The sequence below is a fragment of the Carcharodon carcharias genome, chromosome 3 (assembly GCF_017639515.1).
Source record: "Carcharodon carcharias isolate sCarCar2 chromosome 3, sCarCar2.pri, whole genome shotgun sequence".
NCBI classification, from domain to species: Eukaryota; Metazoa; Chordata; class Chondrichthyes; order Lamniformes; family Lamnidae; genus Carcharodon; species Carcharodon carcharias.
The window spans coordinates 188493170-188507119 of record NC_054469.1 but is presented as its reverse complement, the minus strand read 5'-3'; the positions used below and the strand labels follow the sequence as shown (position 1 = coordinate 188507119).

Genomic DNA, 13950 nt, shown 5'->3' with positions numbered 1-13950 from the left:
GGGTCCTGTTCAGGGGACTGCAGCAGACTGGTAGGGGGAACAGTGGTAGGGGTAGGAGTTTCGGGTTCCCCCAGAGGGCAGGGCAAGGTTTTACTGGGTGGAGACGCCACCACCTCTTCATCAGGGGAAGGGACACGCCCAACTTCTTCAGTTTGGGCGTCGCCCACTTCCTCCTCCGAAGCGTGACGTCTCTTCCGGGTCAGGCTGGGGGCTAGGGAGACCTCCATTTCCGAGGCCCCCTCCTCCTTGTCCAGCCCTTCCGGACACTCCACCCTCTGGGTTTTTGATGTTTGTTTCCCCGGCTCGGGGTCCCGCGTCTTTTCCCCGCCGGCCCCGGGAGCACGCGCAGGGACGACGCCGGGCCCAGCACTTGGCGCCTTAGCGCCCACGGACCCGGGAGCACACGCGGACATGACGCTGGCGCCGGATGATGTTTTTTCCCCCGAGCCGGTTTTTCCATGTGTTTGGGGGGTTTGGGGCGTTTCAGGGGCCGCCTCCAAATTTCGGGTCTTCCTCCGCGCCTTCTTACGGCGCGGGGGCTCTCCCCCCGCCTCACCGGCAGCCGAGATGGCAGCTGCTGCCGGGGTCGCTTCCCCTTGCGGGGAGGGAGATGGAGTGGTGGCGGGGGGAGGAGGGGCGGTGCCAGCCGCGGCCGCTTGGGTGGGGCTCGTGGCCTTGGAGGCGGGGCAGTTCTTTCTTACGTGCCCCACCTCCTTACAGGCATGGCACCGCACACCCTCCGCGGTCCAGAAGACCCGATAGGCGGTCCCCTCAAAATTAACTGAGAAGGCTCCCTCCAGGCACTCCTCCCGGGCCAAGCGGACGAAAACTTGGCGCCGGAAGGAGTACACGTGGCGGAGGGCCGAGTCTTTGAGGCCGAGCGGGACTGGTGCAACCCCCGACCTGACCTCCCCCAGCTTATTAAGGTGGGGGAGGAGGAGCCCACATGGTATAAAGGGCGGGACATTTGAAATAACAATCCTCTGGGCGGTGGCCTCAAGGGGATCCACCGCCAGAAAAGTCCCGCCCACAGTGAGCCCCTTCTGCAGGGCGAGCCGCACCGCCCGCTCGGACCTCAAGAAAAAGATGGCCCTCCCATACATCTTTGAGGCCGCGACAATGGCTGAGGGGCCGACAACCCCAGCCATAGCCTTAACGCAGGCCTCAATAGTCATCTCAGGGTGAGCGTAGCATTTTACCCCGAGGGCCCTGGTGAGGAGACGGAATGGCGACAGGGCAGCGGGAGCAGCAGGAGCTGCAGAAGCAACCACCCCCGCATAAGTCTTTTTTGTAGGCCCTGCCACCGGTGACAAAGCCGCCTCCACATTAGCCCTCGAGGGCCCGGCCACAGGAGATGTTGAACTGGCTTTAAGGCCAGAGCCACGCCCACCCTGGGAAGGATTGGCCATTTTTTTTTTTTAAATTATATATTTTTTTTAATATATATATATATTTTTTTTATTAAATATACAATGTTCCTCCCTAGGGAGGGAGGTAGTAATAACCTCCCCCTTTTGTACAGGAGAGGAGAGGAGGGAGAGGAGTGAAGGACAGGGAGGCACAGGAGGGAAAAGGGAAGAGTCCAGGTGGGTGTCTCCAGTGAAAGGTGGATGTTGGGTGGGGGCCTGATGATCTTCTTGCAGGGGGAGGCGATGTCTTCACCAGCCACCGCTGGCCTTACTGGGAAAGGGCTGGGTGGGGCGGGGGGAGTAGCAGAATGGTGGTTTTAACCACACACCCCCCTCTCTTCCTTCCCCAAACCTTCCTGCAGTCTTCTTTCCTCCCCCTACAAAACACAGTCCTTTATTGCCCCCACCTTACACAAACAATAATGTTGGACACCCACCTAGGATGTTGTTTTCAGACACAGTCCTGGCCTCCTGGCCTCCCTCTCTCTCCTTTTGCTCCACACGGGCAGGTCCAGCAGCAGCAGCAAACACCTTCAAGTGCAGGTCCAGCAGCAGCAGCAAACACCCTCAAGTGCAGGGGCAGCAGCAGCAGCAAACACCCTCAAGTGCAGGGGCAGCAGCAGCATACAGCAGAAGCAACAACCCCAAAGGCAGCAGCAGAAACAGTTGAAACACTGAGGAGCAGCAACACCAACACCACACACCTTCTCTCCTCAGTACCAGGAAACCAACTGAATCCACAATTACCTCCACGAGATCGTTAGGAAAATGAACTCTTGATCTGGGGGTTACAAACCCAGTACGATAACCACTTGGCTATTTAGGCCAAGCTGAAGATGTAACTCTTTCGAGTACAAGCCCATTTCCATCTGTTTCAGATGAAGTTACATTGTTTCATAGTTTTGCCATTGTGAGATTTGAACTCTTGATAATCTTTTAAATGAAAACCAAATCAACAAAATTGGGATAAATCAGGCACAGCCCCTAATTCAGGTCAGCTGTAAAACCAAGAACAAAGTTTAAAGGAAACTTACAAACTTTAAATCAAAATGTGATTAAAGGGGTCAACAAAACACCCCAGTCCCCGCGGTGCCCACCGAGCACGGAAGGCCTCGAGAGTGCCAGCAGACACCGCGTGCTCCTTCTCCAGGGACATCCGGCAGCGAACGTAGCCGCGGAAGAGGGACAAACAATCGGGCGGGACTCCCCCGTCGATCGCCCGCTGCCTGGACCTGTTAATGGCCAACTTGGCCAGGCCCAGGAGCAGGTTCACGAGGAGGTCCTCCTCCTTCCCGACCCCCTTCCGCACCGGGTGCCCATAGATCAGGAGCGTGGGGCTGAAGTGCAAACAAAACTTCAATAAAAGGTTTTTCAAATAACTAAAAAGGGAGTGCAGCCTACAACACCCTATGTATACATGGTCCACGGACTCCACAAGACCGCAAAAAGGGCATGTGTCCTGAGAGTCCGTGAACCTATGCATCCTCTTATTATAAGGGACTGCTGCATGCAACACCCTCCAATCCAGGTCCCCGATAGAAAGGGGGAGGACACCACCGTAGAGGGCCTCCCATCGAGGGCCTCCGCCGCCGGACGGCAACAAGGCACGCCAGGGCGTGTCCGGTCGACGGACAAGGGCGAGAAAATGGAAGGTGTGCAGCAGCAGTCCGTACAAAAAGCCCCTCTTTGCCGTGCCAAAAGGCACAGAGGGCATGTCCCCGAGGCGGCTCATATTGCGGGGCACCAGCACCCGAGGGAGGGTTCGGGGCTTAGGGCCAATGTGGAATTCCGTCCGAACAGGGGAACGCTCAGACGGAAGACCACCGCGCACCTGGGCCACCTCAAGACCCAAAATAACGTCGGGTCCGAGCACGACCGTTCTCAGGTCTTGGATGGCATCGGCTGCGACCTGGACACTCACAGACGCGCGTCGCGCCAACTCCTGCGGGAGCATCCAGCCCAGTCCTCCGCCACCCTGCACGTCCCCGATCCTGGTCACCCCTGCGGCCACAGCCCTCCTCTCCGCCAACCACTGAAAAGGACGGAGGGGCGGATTCCTGAGCAGCGGCTCTCTGACGATAGCCGCTACTCCTGACGGGGGAGAGCTGCGTCGCGAGGCCACCACTTTCCAGACTTTGATCAGGTCCTGGTAAAAGACGGGCAACGCCTGCAAGGAGCCACCGAGGTCCAGCTGTTCTATAAACAGGAGCTGCACGTCATAATTCAGGCCGTGCACCTGACGGAAGAAATACGTCATCAGGGCACACCATCTAGGAGGAGGCTCGACGTAGAGGTATCGCTGCAGGGTCTGAAGGCGGAAAGTCGCCACCTGTGTGCGTAGGCACACTAGCGCCTGACCACCCTCCCTAAGCGGGAGACTCAGAACCTCGGCAGCGACCCAGTGCAATCTTTTGTCCCAGAAGAAGTCGACTAACAATCTCTGGATTCTTGTGACAAAGTCCGGGGGAGGGGTCAAAGTGACCAGCCGATACCACAACATGGCGGCGATCAGCTGGTTTATGACCAGAACTCGACCTCGGTAAGATAGCACTCGGAGCAGTCCTGTCCAGCGCCGCAGGCGAGCGGTGACTTTCGTCTCCAGTTCCTGCCAGTTTGCCGGCCAGGATTCCTCAGCGGAGCAGAGATGGACCCCCAGGTAGAGGAGGCTGGTCCTGCTCCAGGTGAAAGGCCTGAGCTCCTCGGGTAGGGGATCCATCTGCCACTGACCGACCAGGAGTCCAGAACATTTACCCCAGTTGATCCTGGCAGAAGAAGCGGCAGAGTAGACCTCCTGGCACTCGCGCATCCTCCGCAGGTCAGCCGGGTCACTAAACATAAGGAGCACGTCATCGGCGTAAGCCGAAAGGACCACCCCGAAGCCCGGCCCGCGCAGAACCAATCCCGACAACCTCCTCCGCAAGAGGCGCAGGAAAGGCTCCATGCAAATAGAATACAACTGGCCAGACAGGGGGCAGCCCTGACGTACCCCTCTCCCAAAGCGAAGGGGCGCCGTCAGGGACCCATTAACCTTCACTAGACACTCCGCGGCGGTGTACAGAAGTCGGATCCGGGCGACAAAATGCGTCCCGAACCCGAAAGCTTGCAGAGTTCCGAGTAAGTATTCGTGATCCACCCTGTCGAACGCCTTCTCCTGATCGAGAGACAGGAAGGCGCTCGACAGACCAGCCCTCTGGGAATGGTGGATGATGTCCCGGACCAGATGGATGTTATCATAAATGGTTCGGTCCGGGACGGTGTAGGACTGGTCAGGGTGGATCATGTGGTCCAGCACGGTGCCGAGCCAAGAAGACATGGCTCGGGCGAAGATTTTGTAGTCCGTGCTGAGGAGGGAGACCGGGCGCCAGTTTTTCAGAAGGCGGAGATCCCCCTTCTTCGGCAGCAGGGCAATCACGGCCCTGCGCCACGAAAGGGGCATCTCCCCGGTAGCAATGCTCTCCCCCAGGACCCCCGCGAAGTCGCTCCCCAAGACGTCCCAGAACGCCCTGAAGAACTCCACGGTCAGCCCGTCTAGTCCCGGGGTTTTGCCCCTAGAAAGACCGTCGAGTGCGCCGGTCAGCTCCCCCAGACTTATAGGGGAGTCGAGCTTTCCGGCGCACTCCGGGCCGACCTGCGGCAGGTCCTCCCACAAAACTCTGCAAGCTTCCTCACTGGACGGATCCGGAGAGAAAAGGGCAGTGTAGTAATCTCGGGCAATGGCCCTGATGCCCTCCGGATCCGAGACAAGTGATCCGTCGTCGGCCAGCAGCGTAAAGAGCTGCTTACGGACCCCGTGCCTTTTTTCCAGTGAGTAGAAGAAGGGAGAGCCACGGTCCATCTCCTTAAGGAAACAGATCCGCGACCTCACGAACGCGCCCCGAGAGCCGACCAGTTGCAGGTCCCGCAGCGCGCCCTTCTTCTCATCGTACACCGACCGCAGGGCCGGGTCCACGTCGGGCTGACGGAGACGTGCCTCCAGGTCGAGCACCTCCTTCTCCAACTCCTCGACCCTGGATTTGCGTCTCTTTGTCGACCCCTTCGCGTACTCTTGACAGAAAACTCGGACGTGAGCTTTGCCCACGTCCCACCATAGCCTCAAGGAGGGGAAGCCTCCCCGCTTCCTTCTCCAGCCGGCCCAGTAGCGACGGAACGAGTCCAGGAACCGCCGGTCTTCCAACAACAGGTTATTAAAATGCCAATACGCGGACCCCGTCCGAGCGCAGAACGAAGTGAGCTCCGCCCACACCAGACGGTGGTCCGTGCACGGAACCTGCTGTATAGAAGCAGCCGGAACGCAGGACACGTACGCCTTCGAAACGTAAAGGCGGTCGAGTCTGGACGCTCCGACTCCAGGTGACACAAAGGTGAACACGCTGGAGTCAGGATGGAGATTTCGCCAGACGTCCACTAAGTCGAAGGACCTGACCAGGTCCCGCAACTTACTCACACCTCGCGTGCAGTGCGGGGTACCGTGACGGTCCCGGACCCCGAGGGTGCAATTGAAATCCCCCCCGAGGACGATGCACTCGCCAGCGTCGATGGAGCCGAGATGAGTGGACACTTCTTCAAAGAAGCTCGCTTGCTGCTGCGTGCCCAGGGGAGCGTACACATTCACAAAGTGAAGCACCGCCCCCCCCAGACGCACAGTCAGGTGCAGCAACCGGCCTGGCACCGGCTCCTTGACCCCCAAGATCTCCGGCTGAAAATGCGGGGCCAACAAGATAGCCACCCCGCCAGAATTGGAGGCTAGGTGACTCATGTAGACCCCCCCCTCGCCACTCCAGGAGCCACGTGGCTTCGTCTCCCGGAACGGTATGTGTTTCTTGCAGGAAGCACAACGCATACTTCCCGTCCCTGAGGACCGAGAGGTTCTGGAACCTGCGCTGTACGGCCCTGCTGCCGAGATGTGAACTCTTGATACTCTTTTGAGTAAACCTGTTTCCATCTGTTTCAGATGAAGTTACATTGTTTCATAGTTTGCCATTGTGAGATTTGAACTCTTGATACTCTTTTGAGTAAACCTGTTTCCATCTGTTTCAGATGAAGTTACATTGTTTCATAGTTTGCCATTGTGAGATTTGAACTCTTGATAATCTTTTAAATGAAAACCAAATCAACAAAATTGGGATAAATCAGGCACAGCCCCTAATTCAGGTCAGCTGTAAAACCAAGAACAAAGTTTAAAGGAAACTTACAAACTTTAAATCAAAATGTGATTAAAGGGGTCAACAAAACACCCCAGTCCCCGCGGTGCCCACCGAGCACGGAAGGCCTCGAGAGTGCCAGCAGACACCGCGTGCTCCTTCTCCAGGGACATCCGGCAGCGAACGTAGCCGCGGAAGAGGGACAAACAATCAGGGCGGGACTCCCCCGTCGATCGCCCGCTGCCTGGACCTGTTAATGGCCAACTTGGCCAGGCCCAGGAGCAGGTTCACGAGGAGGTCCTCCTCCTTCCCGACCCCCTTCCGCACCGGGTGCCCATAGATCAGGAGCGTGGGGCTGAAGTGCAAACAAAACATCAATAAAAGGTTTTTCAAATAACTAAAAAGGGAGTGCAGCCTACAACACCCTATGTATACATGGTCCACGGACTCCACAAGACCGCAAAAAGGGCATGTGTCCTGAGAGTCCGTGAACCTATGCATCCTCTTATTATAAGGGACTGCCGCATGCAACACCCTCCAACCCAGGTCCCCGATAGAAAGGGGGAGGACACCTCCGTAGAGGGCCTCCCATCGAGGGCCTCCGCCGCCGGACGGCAACAAGGCACACCAGGGCGTGTCCGGTCGACGGACAAGGGCGAGAAAATGGAAGGTGTGCAGCAGCAGTCCATACAAAAAGCCCCTCTTTGCTGTGCCAAAAGGCACAGAGGGCATGTCCCCGAGGCGGCTCATATTGCGGGGCACCAGCACCCGAGGGAGGGTTCGGCGCTTGGGGCCAATGTGGAATTCCGTCCGAACAGGGGAACGCTCAGACGGAAGACCACCGCGCACCTGGGCCACCTCAAGACCCAAAATAACGTCGGGTCCGAGCACGACCGTTCTCAGGTCTTGGATGGCATCGGCTGCGACCTGGACACTCACAGACGCGCGTCGCGCCAACTCCTGCGGGAGCATCCAGCCCAGTCCTCCGCCACCCAGCACGTCCCCGATCCTGGTCACCCCTGCGGCCACAGCCCTCCTCTCCGCCAACCACTGAAAAGGACGGAGGGGCGGATTCCTGAGCAGCGGCTCTCTGACGATAGCCGCTACTCCTGACGGGGGAGAGCTGCGTCGCGAGGCGACCACTTTCCAGACTTTGATCAGGTCCTGGTAAAAGACGGGCAACGCCTGCAAGGAGCCACCGAGGCCCAGCTGTTCTATAAACAGGAGCTGCACGTCATAATTCAGGCCGTGCACCTGACGGAAGAAATACGTCATCAGGGCACACCATCTAGGAGGAGGCTCAACGTAGAGGTATCGCTGCAGGGTCTGAAGGCGGAAAGTCGCCACCTGTGTGCGTAGGCACACTAGCGCCTGACCACCCTCCCTAAGCGGGAGACTCAGAACCTCGGCAGCGACCCAGTGCAATCTTTTGTCCCAGAAGAAGTCGACTAACAATCTCTGGATTCTTGTGACAAAGTCCGGGGGAGGGGTCAAAGTGACCAGCCGATACCACAACATGGCGGCGATCAGCTGGTTTATGACCAGAACTCGACCCCGGTAAGATAGCACTCGGAGCAGTCCTGTCCAGCGCCGCAGGCGAGCGGTGACTTTCGTCTCCAGTTCCTGCCAGTTTGCCGGCCAGGATTCCTCAGCGGGGCAGAGATGGACCCCCAGGTAGAGGAGGCTGGTCCTGCTCCAGGTGAAAGGCCTGAGCTCCTCGGGTAGGGGATCCATCTGCCACTGACCGACCAGGAGTCCAGAACACTTACCCCAGTTGATCCTGGCAGAAGAAGCGGCAGAGTAGACCTCCTGGCACTCGCGCATCCTCCGCAGGTCAGCCGGGTCACTAAACATAAGGAGCACGTCATCGGCGTAAGCCGAAAGGACCACCCCGATGCCCGGCCCGCGCAGAACCAATCCCGACAACCTCCTCCGCAAGAGGCGCAGGAAAGGCTCCACGCAAATAGAATACAACTGGCCAGACAGGGGGCAGCCCTGACGTACCCCTCTCCCAAAGCGAAGGGGCGCCGTCAGGGACCCGTTAACCTTCACTAGACACTCCGCGGCAGTGTACAGAAGTCGGATCCGGGCGACAAAATGCGTCCCGAACCCGAAAGCTCGCAGAGTTCCGAGTAAGTATTCGTGATCCACCCTGTCGAACGCCTTCTCCTGATCGAGAGACAGGAAGGCGCTCGACAGACCAGCCCTCTGGGAATGGTGGATGATGTCCCGGACCAGATGGATGTTATCATAAATGGTTCGGTCCGGGACGGTGTAGGACTGGTCAGGGTGGATCATGTGGTCCAGCACGGTGCCGAGCCGAGAAGACATGGCTCGGGCGAAGATTTTGTAGTCCGTGCTGAGGAGGGAGACCGGGCGCCAGTTTTGAAGAAGGCGGAGATCCCCCTTCTTCGGTAGCAGGGCAATCACGGCCCTGCGCCACGAAAGGGGCATCTCCCCGGTAGCAATGCTCTCCCCCAGGACCCCCGCGAAGTCGCTCCCCATGACGTCCCAGAACGCCCTGAAGAACTCCACGGTCAGCCCGTCTAGTCCCGGGGTTTTGCCCCTAGAAAGACCGTCGAGTGCGCCGGTCAGCTCCCCCAGACTTATAGGGGAGTCGAGCTTTCCGGCGCACTCCGGGCCGACCTGCGGCAGGTCCTCCCACAAAACTCTGCAAGCTTCCTCACTGGACGGATCCGGAGAGAAAAGGGCAGTGTAGTAATCTCGGGCAATGGCCCTGATGCCCTCCGGATCCGAGACAAGTGATCCGTCGTCGGCCAGCAGCGTAAAGAGCTGCTTACGGACCCCGTGCCTTTTTTCCAGTGAGTAGAAGAAGGGAGAGCCACGGTCCATCTCCTTAAGGAAACAGATCCGCGACCTCACGAACGCGCCCCGAGAGCCGACCAGTTGCAGGTCCCGCAGCGCGCCCTTCTTCTCATCGTACACCGACCGCAGGGCCGGGTCCACGTCGGGCTGACGGAGACGTGCCTCCAGGTCGAGCACCTCCTTCTCCAACTCCTCGACCCTGGATTTGCGTCTCTTTGTCGACCCCTTCGCGTACTCTTGACAGAAAACTCGGACGTGAGCTTTGCCCACGTCCCACCATAGCCTCAAGGAGGGGAAGCCTCCCCGCTTCCTTCTCCAGCCGGCCCAGTAGCGACGGAACGAGTCCAGGAACCGCCGGTCTTCCAACAACAGGTTATTAAAATGCCAATACGCGGACCCCGTCCGAGCGCAGAACGAAGTGAGCTCCGCCCACACCAGACGGTGGTCCGTGCACGGAACCTGCTGTATAGAAGCAGCCGGAACGCAGGACACGTACGCCTTCGAAACGTAAAGGCGGTCGAGTCTGGACGCTCCGACTCCAGGTGACACAAAGGTGAACACGCTGGAGTCAGGATGGAGATTTCGCCAGACGTCCACTAAGTCGAAGGACCTGACCAGGTCCCGCAACTTACTCACACCTCGCGTGCAGTGCGGGGTACCGTGACGGTCCCGGACCCCGAGGGTGCAATTGAAATCCCCCCCGAGGACGATGCACTCGCCAGCGTCGATGGAGCCGAGATGAGTGGACACTTCTTCAAAGAAGCTCGCTTGCTGCTGCGTGCCCAGGGGAGCGTACACATTCACAAAGTGAAGCACCGCCCCCCCCAGACGCACAGTCAGGTGCAGCAACCGGCCTGGCACCGGCTCCTTGACCCCCAAGATCTCCGGCTGAAAATGCGGGGCCAACAAGATAGCCACCCCGCCAGAATTGGAGGCTAGGTGACTCATGTAGACCCCCCCCTCGCCACTCCAGGAGCCACGTGGCTTCGTCTCCCGGAACGGTATGTGTTTCTTGCAGGAAGCACAACGCATACTTCCCGTCCCTGAGGACCGAGAGGTTCTGGAACCTGCGCTGTACGGCCCTGCTGCCGAGATGTGAACTCTTGATACTCTTTTGAGTAAACCTGTTTCCATCTGTTTCAGATGAAGTTACATTGTTTCATAGTTTGCCATTGTGAGATTTGAACTCTTGATACTCTTTTGAGTAAACCTGTTTCCATCTGTTTCAGATGAAGTTACATTGTTTCATAGTTTGCCATTGTGAGATTTGAACTCTTGATCTTGGGGTTACAAACCCAGTACCATAACCACTTGGCTATTTAGGCCAAGCGTGAACTCTTGATCTTGTGCTTACAAGCCCAGTACCATAACCACTTGGCTATTTAGGCCAAGCCTAGGCTGACATTGTAACTCTTTTGAGTACAAGCCCATTTCCATCTGTCTCAGATGAAGTTACATTGTTTCATAGTTGGCCACTGTAAGATTTGAACTCTTGATACTCTTTTGAGTTGCTATTTAGGCCAAGCCTAGGCTGACATTGTAACTCTTTCGAGTACAAGCCCATTTCCATCTGTCTCAGATGAAGTTACATTGTTTCATAGTTGGCCACTGTAAGATTTGAACTCTTGATAATCTTTTAAATGAAAACCAAATCAACAAAATTGGGATAAATCAGGCACAGCCCCTAATTCAGGTCAGCTGTAAAACCAAGAACAAAGTTTAAAGGAAACTTACAAACTTTAAATCAAAATGTGATTAAAGGGGTCAACAAAACACCCCAGTCCCCGCGGTGCCCACCGAGCACGGAAGGCCTCGAGAGTGCCAGCAGACACCGCGTGCTCCTTCTCCAGGGACATCCGGCAGCGAACGTAGCCGCGGAAGAGGGACAAACAATCGGGCGGGACTCCCCCGTCGATCGCCCGCTGCCTGGACCTGTTAATGGCCAACTTGGCCAGGCCCAGGAGCAGGTTCACGAGGAGGTCCTCCTCCTTCCCGACCCCCTTCCGCACCGGGTGCCCATAGATCAGGAGCGTGGGGCTGAAGTGCAAACAAAACATCAATAAAAGGAGAACTCTTGATCTTGGGGTTACAAACCCAGTACCATAACCACTTGGCTATTTAGGCCAAGCCTAGGCTGACATTGTATTGCAGAGCTAAGGAAGGGCTGCATTATCACAGATTGTATTTTTTAGATGACCTGGCCAATCACTAAACCAGCACAATTAAAACATATTATCTCAACACAATCGCATTGCTGTTTGAAGGAGCTTGTGCACAATTTGGCTTCTGCATTTCCTACATTACAACAGTAATCACACTTCAGATGTAGATAATTGGTTGTGAAGAGCTTTGGGATATCCTGAGGTTATGAAAGGTGCGATATAAATGCAAGTCTTCCTTTGTTGCTTACAAGAATGTGATGAGAAATTGGAGAGCAGAGTTGTTTTTTTGCTTTTTTGCCTTTCTTTGTACAGCTGCAGAACTGTTCCATTTGATTTTCCAATTCAAACAGAAGGGGTACTGCTTCAGGGATTCTGCGACTGGCTTCAATTTAACAGGGTATTTTAGTCAGCAAGAAACATGAAATTTATATAGTTTCTATTTTACTGTCGCATCCGGTTATTGGCAAGAAGTTCCAATAAAATATCTTAATGCTGAACTTGATTGTAATTGAAGTGACTGTATCAGTGTCAGTAGTGCCTCAAGCCCTGGGTTCACAAAGCATTTGTGGTAATTATTCATGAACTGTGAAATACGACCCCAAGTGTTGAGTACCAAATGGGACTTGGTTTACAGTAAAAATAAACTAACAAGTAATGTTCTGTGTCCAATTCACAAGTTCAAATGATGATGCAAGCTGGAGTTGGTTAGAAAGAAAAGTTTTGAGTGTTTACACGTAGAGCCATCACATTCTGTCCCTGCTACAAACTCTGCCTTTTGTGATCAATCTGTTTACTTTCCCAGCCACACTAGGGCTGAAGCAGATTGCCTGTTCCATTTGTTGCAGAAACTCTTATCCATACCTGTCACCTTCAGACTCTACTGTATCATTGCTCTGTTGGCAGGTTTCCAATCCTCTATACTATGTCAGCTTCAATTCATCTAAAACTTATGCTGCCTGTATTTTTTCCCACCCCATGTTCCCTTACTTCATGCCCTGTCCTTGCAGTACTATATTGGCTCCTGGACCCCAAAACCGTAGATTTAAAATTCTCATTCTTGAATTCTAAAGTCTTTTAGGACTCCTCTCTCCCCATCTACAAAGCTCCCACCCACTGTCTCTCTCTTCCTCTGACCCTGGCATCCCTTACACCCCCCGCCTTTGCCCCACAGTTGGCTGTGCCTTTGACTTCCTCGCCCCCATTCTCTGGAATTCTCTTCCTAAACTCCTCCAATTCCATTTCCTCCTTTCAAACTCACCTGACAGCATAGCTCTTTGACCAAACATTTGGCCCCCCTCCCAATATCTCCTTACCTGTCTCAGCATCCAGGTTTTTGGTTCGGACTCTAGGGAATGAGACCTATTTCTATGCTGAAAGTGTTATATAGATTTAAGCAGCTGTGTTATCATGTCTCTCATCATCCTCAAGCATTTCATGAACAGTGAATTGTTTTGAAGAACTTTTTCATCTTTCATTTGGTAGTAACAAAAAACAAATCAAATATACACATCTCAGATCAGAAATCTGAGGCTGTTGATGATTGCTGACTGTTTTGAGAACATTTGATCCTTGGGTTGTACTGTGTGCTCTATAAGGACTCTATTTTGTATGTCACAGTTGTTCCAAGCATTGCATCATCATTCTTCACAGGTGTGGGGAGATTGCTGAAGGACTTTGGTGATGGTCAAAAAAGGCTTTGTAGATTTGAGACGGTAGATTTGTCGAGTTGGTCTAGATCTGTATGTCTTTGTAGATGTAGCTGTTGTATTCTCTGGAGACTGCGTATACATGGCATAGATGTGGTAGTGCGATGCACACAAGCATAGGCAGCCAGGGTGATGGTATCAGTAGAAGTGTATGAGTGATCATTTTCATAGGGGTCAACTGGACAAGAACTGGTTTGATAAACAGATTTGTTAACCATGTCAAAGAGGAGTACTCAGTTGTGGAGTGCAAGTGCTGCCAAACAGGGAGTTTGAGTGCCTGCTCCCCATGTGAATTCATCAAGTTTCTGGATCACGTTTACCCTGTCCTTAAGTTTTTCTTGCCCTAAGTTCTGAATCTATATCTATAGGATAGGGTGAAATTGAGCATGACTCATAAACAGAAGGCATTTTGGACATGGTTGAATCTGTATAGAACTCTGGAACAGACTCAGCTGGAATGTAGTGTGCAATTCTCTTACCATACTTTAGGAAGGATGTGAAGGCTTTAGAGAGGATGCAGAAAAGATTTACGAGAATGGTTCAAGGATGATGGATTTCAGTTGGGTGGATAGACTGAAGAAGCTAGGATTGCTGTCCTTCGCGAAAAGAAGATTGAGAGGAGATTTGATAAAGATGAGTATTCAAAATCATGAGGGGTCAACATGGAGAGAAACTGTTCTATTGGCAGAAGAGTTGAGAACTAAAA

The 13950-nt window shown here is 54.6% G+C and overlaps 1 protein-coding gene across 3 annotated transcripts in view; it reads left to right on the top strand.

The window, feature by feature from the left end:
- kif13a (kinesin family member 13A) overlaps nt 1-13950 on the top strand; it is a 363930-nt gene that overhangs the window by 115418 nt on the left and 234562 nt on the right. The window lies entirely within an intron of this gene.